Source organism: Danio rerio, chromosome 24 (genome assembly GCF_052040795.2).
Source record: "Danio rerio strain M-AB ecotype USA chromosome 24, GRCz13ab, whole genome shotgun sequence".
Lineage (NCBI taxonomy): Eukaryota > Metazoa > Chordata > Actinopteri > Cypriniformes > Danionidae > Danio > Danio rerio.
In genome coordinates this window covers 34,449,060-34,464,528 of record NC_141044.1, presented here as the reverse complement: position 1 = coordinate 34,464,528, position 15,469 = coordinate 34,449,060, and the positions used below count along the sequence as shown (strand labels likewise).

Here is a 15,469-nt window from a genome sequence, read left to right as displayed (position 1 = left end):
GTTGCATTCTGGGTCATTCTGAGATATGTAACCTGATGCCACATGGAAAAAACATTATTCGGTTTCCATAGTGATTTGGAGCCAAAAAGAGATTCAGAAAAGCATGAAGAACTGAGAGTTGACTAATTAAAGTAACGTGCTGGCGCTAAATCTGGACGTCTGTGTACTTGCTTGAACTCTTATTGTGTAAGTAAGTGGGTCCACATGAGGGGAGGACCATATAAAAGTATATCCTGCATACAGGACAGTGACCGAACAACCAATCGGCTTCATGAGAAAGCAATGGCATTCACTCAAGTTCTGTATCCCCCCTGCCTGCCCCTCCTGACTGTGTTTCTCTGGCATAATCGGCACATTGTGCTGGCTGTGGAATCCAGGACAAAAAAGCAAGACTCAATTACAGAGAAGGTCCAAAAAAAAAACTGTTACCGCAGCAACCATAAAAACCCCCCCTTTAAAAGGCAGACGGGAACTGAACCGGTGCTGCAGCCTTTGTATGCTGCGTCACGCTGCTAACAGTGCCACCCCGGTGGTTCTCGAGGGGCCCGGGCCCAAACTTTATGCAATAATCTCTGTGCCAAAGCTTCAGAGAGTGTCGTGTGATAGTTAGTGGTGTTTGCTGAGGCAAGCTTCACTGTTATTATTGCTCCTACACTATGTATTTAACTTCAGGTTGTAATCTGTTGTTGCAGTTTGTGCTACAGACACAAAATAATGATTTTAATATGCAGTTTGAAAAGTGAAGACTTTTATGAAACATGATTATGGCTGTCATAAGTCATTTTTGTTGTGCGAAATATTCATTCATTCATTCATTCATTTTCCTTCGGCTTAGTTCCTTATTTACTGGGGGTCACCACAGCGGAATGAACCATCAACTTATCCGGTATGTGTTTTAGGCAGCAAATGCCCTTCCAGCCGCAACCCAGTACTGGGAAACACCCATACATATTTGTAAAATGTTTGCGTTGTGAAAAATGCGGTGCGTTTTTTAAAATTAGTTTGCTTTGTGAAAAATGTGCCGTGTTTTATTGATTTGTTTGCGTTGTGAAAAATGCGGTGTGTTTTATTGATTTGTTTGCATTGTCATTAGTTTTTTTGCATGGTGAAAAATACAGTGCGCTTTATTCATTTCCGTTTTAAAAAAATGCATGTTCTATTGATTTGTTTGCTTTGTGAAAAATGCGGTGTGTTTCATTAGTTTTTTTGCTTTGTGAAAAATACAGTGCGCTATATTCATTTCCATTGTTTAAAATGCAGCGCGTTTTATTAATTTGTTTGCGTTGTGAAAAATGCAGCGTTTTATTGGTTTGTTTGCGTTGTGAAAAATGCAGCATTTTATTAATTTGTTTGCATTGTGAAAAATGCAGCTTTGTTTGCGTTAGAAAAATGTGGTGCGTTTTATTGTTTTGTTTGTGTTGTGAAAAATACAGTGCATTGTATTCATTTGCGTTGTGACAAATGCAGCGTGTTTTATTGATTTGTTTGTGTTTTGAAAAATGCAGCGTGTTTTATTGTTTTGTTTGCGCTGTGAATAATTTGGTGCGTTTTATTGATATGTTTGCGTTGTGAAAAATGCAGCGCGTTGTTTTTATTTGCATTGTGAAAAATGCAGCTTGTTTTATTAAATTGTTTGCGTTGTGAAAAATACAGCCCGTTGTATTAATTTGTGTTTTGAAAAATGCAGAACATTTCATTAAATTGTTAAATTGTTTGAGAAAAATGCAGCGCGTTACTAATTTGTTTGCGTTGTGAAAAATTTGCAGTGTTTTATTGATTTGTTTGCGTTGTGAAAAATACAGCGTGTTTAATTATTTAGTTTGCTTTGTGAAAAATGCAGCGCGCTTTATTAATTTGTTTGCGTTGTGAGAAAATGCATCGCATTTTATTAGTTTGTTTTCCGTTCTGAAAAATACAGTGCGCTTTATTCATTGCCATTGTGAAAAATTTGGCACGTTTTATTGATTTGTTTGCGTTGTGAAAAATACAGCCCGTTGTATTAATTTGTGTTGTGAAAAATGCAGCACATTTTATTAAATTGTTTACGTTGTGAAAAATGCAGCGCGTTTTATTGATTTGTTTGCGTTGTGAAAAATGCAGCGCGTTTTATTCATTTGTTTACGTTGTGAAAAATGCAGCGCGTTTTATTCATTTGTTTGCTTTGTGAGAAAATCCAGCGCGTTTTATTTATTTGTTTGCGTTGTGAGAAAATGCAGCACGTTTCATTTGTTTTTTTGCGTTGTGAAAAATACAGTGCGCTTTATTCATTTCCATTTTGAAAAATGCGGCTCATTTTTTAATTTGTTTGTGTTGTGACAAATGCAGCGTGTTTTATTGATTTGTTTGCGTTGTGAAACATACAGCGTGTTTTATTGTTTTGTTTGCTTTGTGAAAAATGCAGCGCGTTTTATTAATTTGTTTGCGTTGTGAGAAAATGCATCGCATTTTATTCGTTTTTTTGCGTTCTGAAAAATACAGTGCGCTTTATTCATTGCCCTTGTGAAAAATTTGGCACGTTTTATTGATTTGTTTGCGTTGTGAAAAATACAGCCCGTTGTATTAACTTGTGTTGTGAAAAATGCAGCACATTTTATTAAATTGTTTACATTGTGAAAAATGCAGCGCGTTTATTCATTTGTTTACGTTGTGAAAAATGCAGCGCGTTTTATTAATTTGTTTGCGTTGTGAGAAAATCCAGCTCGTTTTATTCATTTGTTTGCGTTGTGAGAAAATGCAGCACGTTTCATTTGTTTTTTTGCGTTGTGAAAAATACAGTGCGCTTTATTCATTTTCATTTTGAAAAATGCAGCGCATTTTTTTATTTGTTTGTGTTGTGACAAATGCAGCGTGTTTTATTGATTTGTTTGCGTTGTGAAAAATACAGCGTGTTTTATTGATTTGTTTGCGTTGTAAAAAATACAGCCAGTTGTATTAATTTGTGTTGTGAAAAATGCAGCGCGTTTTCTTCATTTGTTTGCGTTGTGAGAAAATGCAGCACGTTTCATTTGTTTTTTTGCGTTGTGAAAAATACAGTGCGCTTTATTCATTTTCATTTTGAAAAATGCAGCGCATTTTTTTATTTGTTTGTGTTGTGACAAATGCAGCGTGTTTTATTGATTTGTTTGCGTTGTGAAACATACAGCGTGTTTTATTGATTTGTTTGCGTTGTAAAAAATACAGCCAGTTGTATTCATTTGTGTTGTGAAAAATGCAGCGCGTTTTCTTCATTTGTTTGCGTTGTGAGAAAATGCAGCACGTTTCATTAGTTTTTTTGCGTTGTGAAAAATACAGTGCGCTTTATTTATTATCATTGTGAAAAATGTGGCGCATTTTATTAATTTGTTAGCATTGTAAAAAATGTGTGTTTTATTAGTTTGTTTGCGTTGTGAAAAATGCAGCGTGTTGTATAATCGTCGTTTAATTGTGATTAACATTTTGAGCAAAATAATCGTGATTATCATTTTTTCAGTTATTGTGCAGCCCTACATTGTAGCACATTGCAAGACTCACAGTTAAGAGTACTTGGCAACCAAAACAACAACGGTGGACTATAAGTTATGCTGTTCAGATGCTTAGTGTTTTCTCACTGGCCTGACATGCAAAATACAGTTTTTTATTTTTTGTGCCATTTCCACAGAACAGTGTAAAGAGGATTGCTTTGACAGCATATCATTGCCTGACTGCTTTTTTGTAAAAATAAATGAATAAAAAATGAAAAAAAAAAAGATCTACTCATGAAAACTGATGCAAAAGATACAAGATTAGCAGAACATTATGCAGAAACAGCAGCTGATATCATGTCCTCGAAATGAATATTCTTAACGTGGTCAGCTGAGAAGGAGCATGACGTGGTGGACCCAAGAACAATAAAGAATAAAAAAAAGTAGTGGAAACAGCCTGGAGTTCATTAGCTGATCACCCCAGTTCCTGCGGCTGAGCCTCACTGCAACCGGCCAGGAATGAACAGAGGGGGGAGAACAAAGATATACTGATCCTCAGACACACACACGCTCGGAGGAATTGTGACTGCTGATCAGCATGGAATTCATTCTTCGCTAGAGAAAACAGGCTTGATGAAGGATGGCTGAGAATATGTGGGTGAATATACTTGGTTTGTATTACACTCCAAACCCAATTTGAATCTTTCTTAGTTCAATTCTGGCATTTCCTCTAAAGATCTTGCTGGTGTTTGTTGTAGAATTCCATTAAAATGCCTTGCATGTGCTTCACTCTGGGTTTTTTTATTTATCCAAACCAAATGTACAGTACTGTGCAAAAGTACAGAACACCCTAACAGCTTTTTAACCTAATACCTGCACAATATTTAATCAATCAGTCCCTTTATTAAAAACAAACAGAACATATAGGAAATATGTACCAAAAACATCTGTTTAATGTGGCTTCCCTGGAGACTGTTTTGTTCTAATGTATTATCAGGCTTCTTTTCGCACTTTCCAGAGTTCTTCTTTAGGTTTAGAGTGTTATATCTTTCATTTTTTTTTTTCCAGGTGATCTCATACAGCCTCTATAATATTCAGGTCTGGACTCAGTGAAGGCCATTTCATGACTGTTTCCATTAGGTTTAGAGTGTTATCTTTAGTCTGTCTTTAGGTTTAGGGTGTTAATCTTTTTTTTCCATCTTGGTGATTTCATACACCTCTACAATATTCAGTTCTGGACTCTGGTGGCCATTTCATGACTGTCTTCTTTAGGTTTAGAGTGTTATATCTTTCTTTTTTTTTTCCAGGTGATCTCATGCAGCCTCTATAATATTCAGGTATGGACTCTGTGAAGGCCATTTCATGACCGTTTCCATTAGGTTTAGAGTGTTATCTTTAGACTGTCTTTAGGTTTAGTGTTATATCTTTCATTTTCTGTCCAGGTGATCTCATGCAGCCTCTATAATATTCAGGTCTGGACTCTGTGGAGGCCATTTCATGACTGTCATCATTGGGTTTCAAGTGTTATCTTAGACTGTCTATAGGTTTAGAATGTTATATCTTCCATTTTCTGTCCAAGTGATCTCATACAGCCTCTGTAATATTTAGGTCTGTAATATTTAGGTCATTTCATGACTGTGTATTTTAGGTTTAGAGTGTTCATCATTTTTTTTTTCTATCCAGGTGATCTCATACACCTCTATAATATTCAGGTCTGGACTCTGGTGGCCGTTTCATGACTGTCTGTGTTTAATCAGCTGTTTTCTTTCTTCAAATAGGATTTCACTGCAATTAGTGGATCAGCATCATGCTGAAAATGAAAACTATTACCACTGAAGTCCTTTCCAGAAGGAATAGCATGACGGTTCAAAACCTACTGTACCTGTACTTTTCAACATTCACAATTCAGTCAATTCAAACAATATTGCTAACAACACTGCTAGAAATGCAACTCAAACCAGGACAAACAACCTTTCTCCTAAATTGTTGTGTCTTAAACCAAAATAATTCAAATCCTAACCTAACTCCTAACAAGCCATACATCAACTGAAATATATATATTTTCACCCTGTATAAATCTCACTTCTTAAATAACTGACAAAAAATGTACACTGGTTTTGTGGTAATAAGTCGCATACATCCATTATATCATCAGTAAAACATTTAATACTAGCCTAAATCGTTTGCACAGTACTGTATATTACACATTATTACGCTTATTATTGGAGGTGAAATATGGAGCTGTAATGAGAACCACAGATGCTTTATAGTAGCTCTCCCAGTTTAAATTTCTTTGGATACAAGCGGTAACCATGTGTCTGTGACATCTGAGACTTCCTCGCATGCCTGTGGATATTGTTTTTAGCCGAACGCTCACATTCCCCAGCCACTCAGACTCTACAAATTTCAGAACGAGGAGATCAGCGTTGATTCCCCCCCTTACAAATCCAAACCAGTGGCCTCGAGCCATCTCCATTTATTCCCCAGATATTCAGCTCTGAGAGGGAGGAGAAAAATCGCACCATATGTCGGAATTCCAAAGTTGTTCTTTATTAATTAAAAGGAGTTTCTGTTATAGTACCTCCCGATAATCTAAAACAGCTGGATCTGAGTTAAGATCCATATGTTATCTTTTGCACAAATGTGTTGACAAGCAGGTAGACAAAGCTACATTTACAGCAAGGCGAGAGCGTTTCTGGACTACCTGTAAACTGTGACACGAGTTTATGACATCAGCTTCTGGACAATGCAGGCCACATTTCTCCAGCATGATGTGAACCCTCTCGTATTTAGTCAGGCTGTAAAATAGAAGGTAAGACTTCCTCTCTTTAACAGCCAATTAGTCAAATAGTTTGTTCTATTTACAGGCACAAAACAGCAACAGGCCTGAATAACAATCAACAGAGGCCACACAGTGGAAACCACACAAACATGTCACAGGGCTTCAGTTATGTCATATAAATAACAGATATTAATAGTGTTTGAAATCAAAATTGACACTGTTTACTTTCTAAATAGACTTTCCCATTATCATTGAGAACAACTTGTTGGTTTAGGTTATTTAAAAAATAATATCTTAATTAATTAAAAGGAACTTTAATTCAGAATGGTTGAAATAAGATCACAAACGTGGGTCATGGAGCACCAGTGTCCTACAGATTTTAGCTCCAACTTGCCTCAACACACCTGCATGGATGTTTCTAGAAAGACTAGTAAGAGCTAGTCCAGGTGTGTCTGAATGGGGTTGGAAGTAAACTTTGCCCTTCATGAACGAGTTTGGGCACCCCTGGTATATATGATCGTATATAGTTTTGAGCTGATATATTAAAAACTGGATAAAAACACTTTTATCTTACATTATAGTCTCTTTAAGTCAGTGTATTCATTGCAGAACCCCTCTGGCTTTACTCACCTCAGTCCTCTTGAGGCCTGGGAAGTGAGGTATTGCAACTATTAGCAGGCCTCCATAACACTCACCCTCCTAAACACCTGTCCCACCCGGGTCACGGCACCAATGCGATCCCTCTGGTTTTCCTCACGGGCTCCCAGCTGAACATTTTTTGAACATTATTTCTATCAACGATGTCAAAGGCTGTAACCTCAACAAAGCAGTGTCCAGTCCTGCTCCTTGATGCCCAACATCCCGAAGAGCTTATTTCCTGCAAACCCCATCAAATTTCCTGGAAGTGTCTGATGAAATTGATTTCTTTGGTTCAGGTGTGTTGGAAGCTAAACTCTATGGTGTGAGTTAGTAGTATATCTGTGTGTAAAACTCACTCTCCTAGCCTCAAAAATGCAATAGTGACTGATATTATGGGCTGCAGTCTTAAACCCTGATTCTGATCTCAGTGAGTCAATGAAGAAAACCAGGAATATTACATTGGTGCCGTGACCCGGATGGGAGAGATGTTTAGAGTGGTGAATGTGATGGAGATCAGCTAGTAGTAGCCATGCAAGTAAAACTTACTCTTCGCAGCTCAAGAGGTATGACTAATGCTGAATGCCAGTACACTCTGCCCCTAAACATCTGTCCCACCGGGTCACGGCACCAATATAATCCTTTGGGTTTTACTCACTGGCTCCCAGCTGTGCTTGAACATTATTTTTAACAAAGATGTTTAAGGCTGTAACCTCAACAAAGCAGTGGCCAGTCCTGCTCCTTGATGACCAACATCCGGAAGAGATTATTTCCTGCAAACTTTCTCAAACTTTACTGAAAGTGTCTTGTAAGATTGAAGAAATTGATTTCTTTGGTTCAGGTGTGTTGGAAGCTAAACTCTAAGGTATGAATTAGTAATAGCTCTGTGTGTAAAACTCACTCCCCTAGTCTTAAGTAATGCAATAGTGACTGATGTTAATGGTTGAAGTCTGAAACACTGATTCTGATCTCACTGAGTCAAATAAGAAAACCAGGAAGATTACATTGGTGGCATAACCCGAATGTTGAGGGTGGTGAAAGTAATTTAGGTCAGCTAGTATTGGGCATGCAAGTAAAAATTTCTCTCCCCAGCTCAAGAGGCACCAATATAATCCCTCTGGTTTTACTCACTGGCTCTTAGTTGTACTTGAAGATTTTTTCTAGACTTGTTCTCTTCTGCTCAATTTGGTGAGATCTGAATCAGTGTTTCAGACTACAGCCTATAATATCAGTTTTGAAGACAGCTACTACTAACTCACACCATCACCCACCAAACTACTTACTCTCATCCGGGTCATGGCACCAATATAACTTTTTGGATCTACTTATACCATCTAAAGCAAGATTCAGACCAGAGATCCCAGCATGGGAGACAGGTGAAGTAACAACGACTGCAATGTTTTAGCATAAATCACTAGTGCATTTTCAAGTCAAAAGTTTTTTATTTCTTAAGACAAACCCTTGGGATGAGCAAAATAATTTAAAAACTATTTTATTTTGCGAAGCCTACTGGCAGATTATTAAGCATGTTTAAGGAAAAACTTGCTTAAAACTTTTCCTGAAAAAAATACATTTTTTTTACTTGTCTAAAAATGCTTCTTGGTTTTAAAACGTCTATATGTCAAAAGCATTTTTTGACCATATAAACTTTCTGGATTTACTTGTACTGCCCTTCTTGGGAGGGAGTTTTAATCACACAAATATTACTAGTTACTCCTTACTCCTCTAAACCAGACCGATGTAACCCCTCTGGTTTTTCAACTCCAGCTCCTCACTCTCATCAGGGTCAAGGCACCAACATAACCCCCTGCTCTACTCATCTTGCTCTGAGTTGGATTCAAACCAGGAAGCGCATTAACAAAGAAACTAAAGCCAAAAGCCTCTTGAGGCCAGTGGAGTGACTTTTACTCACACAACCTAGTTTACAGTTGGCCTCTATTGTGAACATACATGCATGGTTTTATAAAGATTTGGGCTGTCAAAATCCTTTGTATTAGCTAATAACTTGTCTAATGGCTGCCTTTTTTGGTTCAACTTGTTACTTTAGAGTCTGCATGGGAAACCAATGGAAGCACATTTGCAGATTTACAACTACACAGGTATTTATGGCCCAGGGGATTATAGCATGCTCTCAATTTCTATTAAAGTGCTCCAAGATGAATCGCCAACCAGTGAGGAATGTCCTCGCACGTCGAGAGAGAAGAGTAGCACACATGTGAACAAAATCTCAGACCAAGTGGTAGAAAGGAAATCGCCGCTCACTTTGGCAGTGAGTCCATTGGAAAAAAAACCGACCTTCCTACTGTACTTTTTTTTTTTGTGTGTGCTTGGCTGGCATCTTGCCCAAGAGTCCAGTCAGTTGCAGGAGAGCCATTTTGAATGGCTTTGTTAAAGAGGAATTCAGCTGAAGAGCTCAGACCTCACTGGTCTTAGTAATGCAAAGGTTTTGGAACATTACATAACCCTGCTATGAAAGCATTAAACACTGCTTTTTTACCTCCAACACACACACACACACAGACATTAGTATTTTTTCTGAGTGCTGGACTGAATGGAATTGATTTGAACAGAAGACTGTCTGTATGTTTCAGCACATTCTCTTTAAATAGAGGAATGTTCCACTGGTCAAACTATCAGTTTTTGGTTTGGTTGTTAAATTTCATTAGTTGGTTTTAGCCTTCCTTCAATGAATAAAAAGTAATAGTCGTGTAATTGCAACCTTTTCTGACAGCTCCATGCAATAAAAGCTGAACAACTTGAAATAAATGAAACGTTTCAAAAAAAGTTATTATTCACAGTTTATATGAATTCTTAGCAATTATTTTGTCATTCCCTAAATTTTATATTTATTCATTCATTCATTTTCGGCTTAGACCCTTTATTAATCTGGGGTCGCTACAGTGGAATGAACCGCCAACTTATCCAGCATATGTTTTATGCAGCTGGTGCCCTTCCAACTGCAACCCATCACTGGGAAACATCCACACCCACACACACACACAACCTACGGACAACTTAGCTTTCCAAATTCACCTACTGTATGGCGCATGTCTTTGGACTTGTTGGGGAAACCTGAGTACCCGGAGAACACCGACGCAAACATGGGGAGAACATTCGAACTCCACACAGAAATGCCAGCTGACTCAACCGGGGCTCGAACCAGTGACCTTCTTGCTGTGAGGCAATTGCGCTACCCACAGCACCACCGTGCTTCTGAGTTAAAATCATGATTATTTCGTGTAATTGCTATAACAGCCCTTAGATACAGAAGTGCGGTCTTGACAGCTCTGCTTGGAACGCGATGGGTTCTTTCGATCTTCATACAGTTGGATTTTGTTTGAATCCCCAGAGAGCTCAGTAACCAGGATTCAAAAAACTTGATAGGGTGATCACCTTCTACATTCTCGGGAAGCCGAGAAATCATCCAAATGTTTGGTTAACTTCAGAATTCGCCTCTCTAGCGTCTGTATTCACCCTCGACTGGGCAGCAGCATCTTCCACTGCGGAGATACGGTTCTCAGTTTCAGCGATTCATTTTTCGTGGTCATCAAGTTTTTCATTCTGTTGTTGCAACCGTGGACTCATCGATATTCATTTATTATTTTAGAAAAGTTTTCCTTGATTTTCAGAATAACCTGCAGCATGCCAGGTTCGGGAACACTGCTGTGTTCACATTCAAGGTGATAGCAGCATTATCGTCACTCTGAAGCTGCCTTTCCACTGCATACGACAAGCAACTGACCCGAAGTCATTCATTTCCAAAGGAGCATAGTCCGGGAGTTCTGATCATCTCCGTATGCAGATTCGGATTTGATTTGAGCTGCGGATATGTTAAAATATTTGAACTTCTGCAACTAGAGCGTATGCGATTGGCCGACCGGATGTGATGTATTCAATGTTGTCCAAGCAGGTCCATTTATGGAAGATGAGAAACATGATTTTTTTTTTCAATATTTTTTTGAATGAGAAAAATATATATATATTTAAAAAGCATTTACTGTATATTCATAAATGAGTAATAAAAATATTATTTTTAATGCTCTCTCCACATTACCTCCAAATTTTTTACAGGTCTATGAGTTTCTAGTATTCATTCATTCATTCATTCAACCATGGTGAACGCACGGAGAATAAAGGTTCTTTTTGCACTTGATTTCAGACATCATGAGAATCAGCTTCTCTCTCATGGTGCAGGACAACACTGAAAATTCCGTGCGATTGCCACAAGGGGGCATATTGCGACAGTCGTGTCCAAATGTTGTGAGCAAGGGAAAGGCGGTTTGACGGTTTACGTTCTGTCTCTGATTTGCTCGATTTGTTTTAGTGTTCCGTTCAGGCATGGCAATCAGTTGCTTCAAGAAGCATGCGTCTATACTTATAGCAACGTGTGCTGCAAGCAACACAGAAGATAATGAGCTCCTCTGTCAAAAATAATGAGAATTGAATCTCAAAGCATGCACCATCTGATCAATGTGATCGTTCTTTAAGCCGCCGTCTTAGATCTCCTCTGTTTCTTGCAATTGCCAGTTTATAGGCTTTATTGTAATTCTGACTTTTATCTTGTAATATTTAAGGAAAATCTTGGAAATCAAACCTTTTTTTTCTCAGAATTGGCTACATGCTCATAGACTTTTCATTTTCAGCCATGCAGCCCAAGGGCTTCCGGTGAACTGTCTTTCCATTACAAAATTGCCTTGTTTAACATCTGATTTCTTTAAACGTCAGCGATCTTCACTGCCTGTTAGATATATGATATGAAGCGGGTCTCAGATCAGACCAGAAGCACTGCAGAAATTCCATTTCCCCCTGCCATGTCTTTCAAATATGATACTTTATTTTACCCCAGTATTTTCAATGGAGTTTCTGCGCTAGCCTGTCGTTACAAGCGCTTTCATCTCATTTTACTCTTGAACAACTAAATGAATGCTTAAGTCTATTTAACTGAGTGTATTTTAATGACATTACAGCATCGATGCTGTAAAAACAAGCTTGTGAAATTGAAAGAACTCACATTAAGCTTTCCCTGGAAGTTTATCGTTGACTTTGAAACTCTAGCTGTGCATAGAGCCCATTGTGAGATATACGTTTTCAATTATAAGAAGCAAATGTACAGTTTTAAGATGAATTCACACTTTAAATTTTTAATTTTACACTTCAACAACAACAACAAAAAAATGCTTTTAAAATAGATCCTGAATTTCTTGTGCATTTATTGTTGACAAAAAAAAAATACAAGTGGCTTCTTTGACCTTAGTGTAATGACTGCCAATTTACACTGTAACCGCACTTGGATGAATACCAGGAAAAACTGCATATAACTCGCTGTAAAACTTCCAATGTAAACAACGATGATCCCGCTGCTGTCAGTCAGTGTGTCCACTGATTTGTATACGATCAAAAAGCCTGATTGATTATTGCCTTGTGTCCTGACAGAGCATTTCTTTATCCCCTGGATGTGCTCTGATTTCACCGTTTCAGCCACATTGGCATCTTGACACAGTGTTTTGCTGTAGGTCTCAAGTCAGTAAAATGATCTCTCTGCATTGTGTTCTGCATGAACAGTGAAAAAAGGAACAGACTAAGCCCATTTCATTCTTTTGGATTGTTTTTTTTTTTGGCATCAACAGACAGGACTTTTAGCCAATGTCTACATGCAGAGATTTATGGGAACTGCGTATGCTAATTTGGACTAATAAACTGGGGATATAAATTAAGCATGGTACTCTTATTTTTAGTGGATTTGAATTTTTAGTTGTTGTTTTGCATAATTTAGCATGTATTTAGCAAGATATGTTGACCAGGTTTATTAAAAATGTACTAGCTAGTAAAATATTATCACTAGTTAGTTTATAATGTGAAAATGGATACATGCCATAAAATAATCTTTAATTATTAAATGAATAAAAGTTACAACACTTTAGCTTAAGTACCAATTTCCACAATTTATTAATTATGTACCTGCTTATTGTTCAGATATTGGCTATGGAGGACCAGGAGTGCCAGTTAGAAATGAAACAAAGGTCCAATAACATTTTTTTAAACTCGATTGACAAATGAAAAAAGAAAATAATGTTGCAAAACCAAAAAGAAAACCAGCTAACAAATAGAGAGAGAAAAGCATTTGCCAAATGCCTTTTTAAAAAGCTTTTTAAAATGTAAAATTATTAATATGCTTTTTACTGTTTGATCAATCAGAATTTTAAAAGACCAATTAAATAAATAATATTTTAAAATTGTCTTTATTTATAAAAATATTTTTAAATGCATAAAAAAGAACACTAATTAAATTGACACATTTAAATATGTCCATTTATTTGTCCATTTAAATTGTGATTTATTTATATGTATTTTTTATGTTTCAATTATTAAATTGATAATTTGATTCAATTCTTTCTTTATTTATTTATTCATTCATTTATTTTATGTTCGGCTTAGTCCCTTTATTAATCTGAGGTCGCCACAGCAGAATGAACCGCCAACTATTCCAGCACATTTTTACGCAGCGGATGCACACACATACACACACACACACACACACACAGACACACACTACGGACAATTTAGCCTTCCCAGTTCACCTGCTCCATACACAATCGGAAACTCACACGAACGTGGGGAGAACATGCCAACAGAAATTCCAACTCACCCAGCCGAGGCTCCAACCATCAACCTTCTTGTTGTGAGGCGATTGTGCAACCCACTGCGCAATCGTGACACCCTGATTCTTTATTTTTTCGCTTTATTTTTTAAATAATATTATTACTTTTATTTAAATTTTTTTATATAAGTCGTGTGCTGCAGACCTCTTTGCCAGGTCACCCTTGCAAATAAGATCTCGATCTCAATGGCTTTTTTTACCTGGTTAAATAGAGAAATATATATATATATACATACTATATAAATAATAATTTTAAAATAATAATATAAAATAATATATTAATAATAATAATATATTAAAATAATAATAACATAAAAAATATATATAATAATATATATATTAAAATAATAATAATATAAAATAATTTAAAATTCAACTGTATATATATGTGTGTGTTTTTATATATATATATATATATATATATATATATATATATATATATATATATATATATATATATATATATATATATATATATATGGTCCTCCAAAATTGGCTGTTTATTAGTAGTGTAGTGTATATTGTTATTATACATCCCATACCCAATACCTTAATGACTACTAATAAACAACAAACTGGTACTTTATTAAGTAAAGGTCTTAATTAATAGTTTGTTAATAGAAAAAAAACTGTACTTTAAAATAAAGTGTGACCATAACAACTATAGCCAAATTAAAAAAAGCAGTAAATAATAAAAAAAATATAAAACACCCAAGAAAATTTTTAAAATGCAAACCAAATATAAAATGCAATCATCAAAGCTATTAAAAATGTTAGTAAAATACAATCTAACTAAATTCACATTCACATTATTATGATGTAAGATCTGGCGAAACATAAATGAGCCCCTGATTTATGCAGCAGCACTATTCTCTCCTCTCTCTCCCTGCTGGAGCCCCAAAATTGATTCCAGAGATACAACTTGACACTCATAAATGTCTTCAGACAGCTGGAGTTCGTGAGATTTCACGCTACAGTTGGGCCTGTTTCATTCTTCCTGTGTTTCCTTCTATTCGCTATAACTATTCTGCTCTCCGTTTCCTCAGGAAAAGGCCTGGAGGATGAAATCCTTTCCGCGTGTGACGTGAAACAGATGCAGGAAAATCATGTCACTGTGATGATTTACAAACTTTCAGCATTTAGGAATGATCCTAGATGCAGATTTGATGGAGGTGAAGTCATTGTGAGTTTGTGACAATAAAAGGTATTACATTAATACTAGACACTATCTACAAAAGTCTAAATCCAGATATAAGTAAGAATTCTTTGTTTAATCTGTGTTTGTGTTCTCATTCCTGTTCATTTTAAAGAGATATTTTACCCAAAAATGAAACTTCTGCTTGTTTAAAACCTCAGACTTTCTTGCTACCATTGAACACTAAAGAAGATATTTTGAAAAATGTTGGAAACCTGTCACCATTGACTCTCATAGTCAGCAAAACAAACACTATGGTTACAGGTTTCTTCACAATATCTTCTTTAGTGTTCAACAGAAGAAAGAAACTAGGTTTGGAACTAACTTGAGGGCGAGTAAATAGCATTTTTTTTTCATTATTTTAGGGGGTGAACTATCACTTTAATGTAGACTGACTGCTCTCTGGTGGTGATTAGAAGCTATTGCGTTTTGATAAATTGTAGGTATAATGCACAGCAATGTGTACTGACCCTGTACTTTACAAACGTTTAGCATTTAGGAATGATCCTAGAAGCAGATTTGATGGAAATTAAGTTATTATGAAAATAAAAAGTAATAAATTTATACTAGACACTACCTTCAGAGGTCTAAATCGATATATTAGTGAGAATTCTCTGTAAAATCCGTTTGTGTTTTCATTCCTGTGCATATTCAAGAGATATTTTACCCAAAAATGAAGATTCTGTTATCATTTACCTGCCCTTTCCTTGTTTAAAACCTCAGACTTAGTTGCTTCCGTTGAACACAAAGAAGGTATT

At 36.4% G+C, this 15,469-nt stretch overlaps 2 long non-coding RNA genes across 4 annotated transcripts in view; one reads left to right on the top strand and one right to left on the bottom strand.

Moving 5' to 3' along the window:
• LOC147838080 (uncharacterized) overlaps positions 1-15,469 on the bottom strand; it is a 982,747-nt gene that overhangs the window by 905,774 nt on the left and 61,504 nt on the right. The window lies entirely within an intron of this gene.
• Positions 961-5,120, top strand: LOC147831113 (uncharacterized). 3 transcript variants are annotated; one of them, XR_015525225.1, is made up of 4 exons: positions 961-1,432; positions 1,767-2,583; positions 2,660-2,928; positions 3,143-5,120. It is a non-coding gene; the product is annotated as an uncharacterized LOC147831113 (long non-coding RNA). The 3 variants fall into 3 exon arrangements; XR_015525226.1 differs by having other exon boundaries at positions 1,261-1,506; XR_015945709.1 differs by having other exon boundaries at positions 1,261-1,659; positions 1,729-2,583.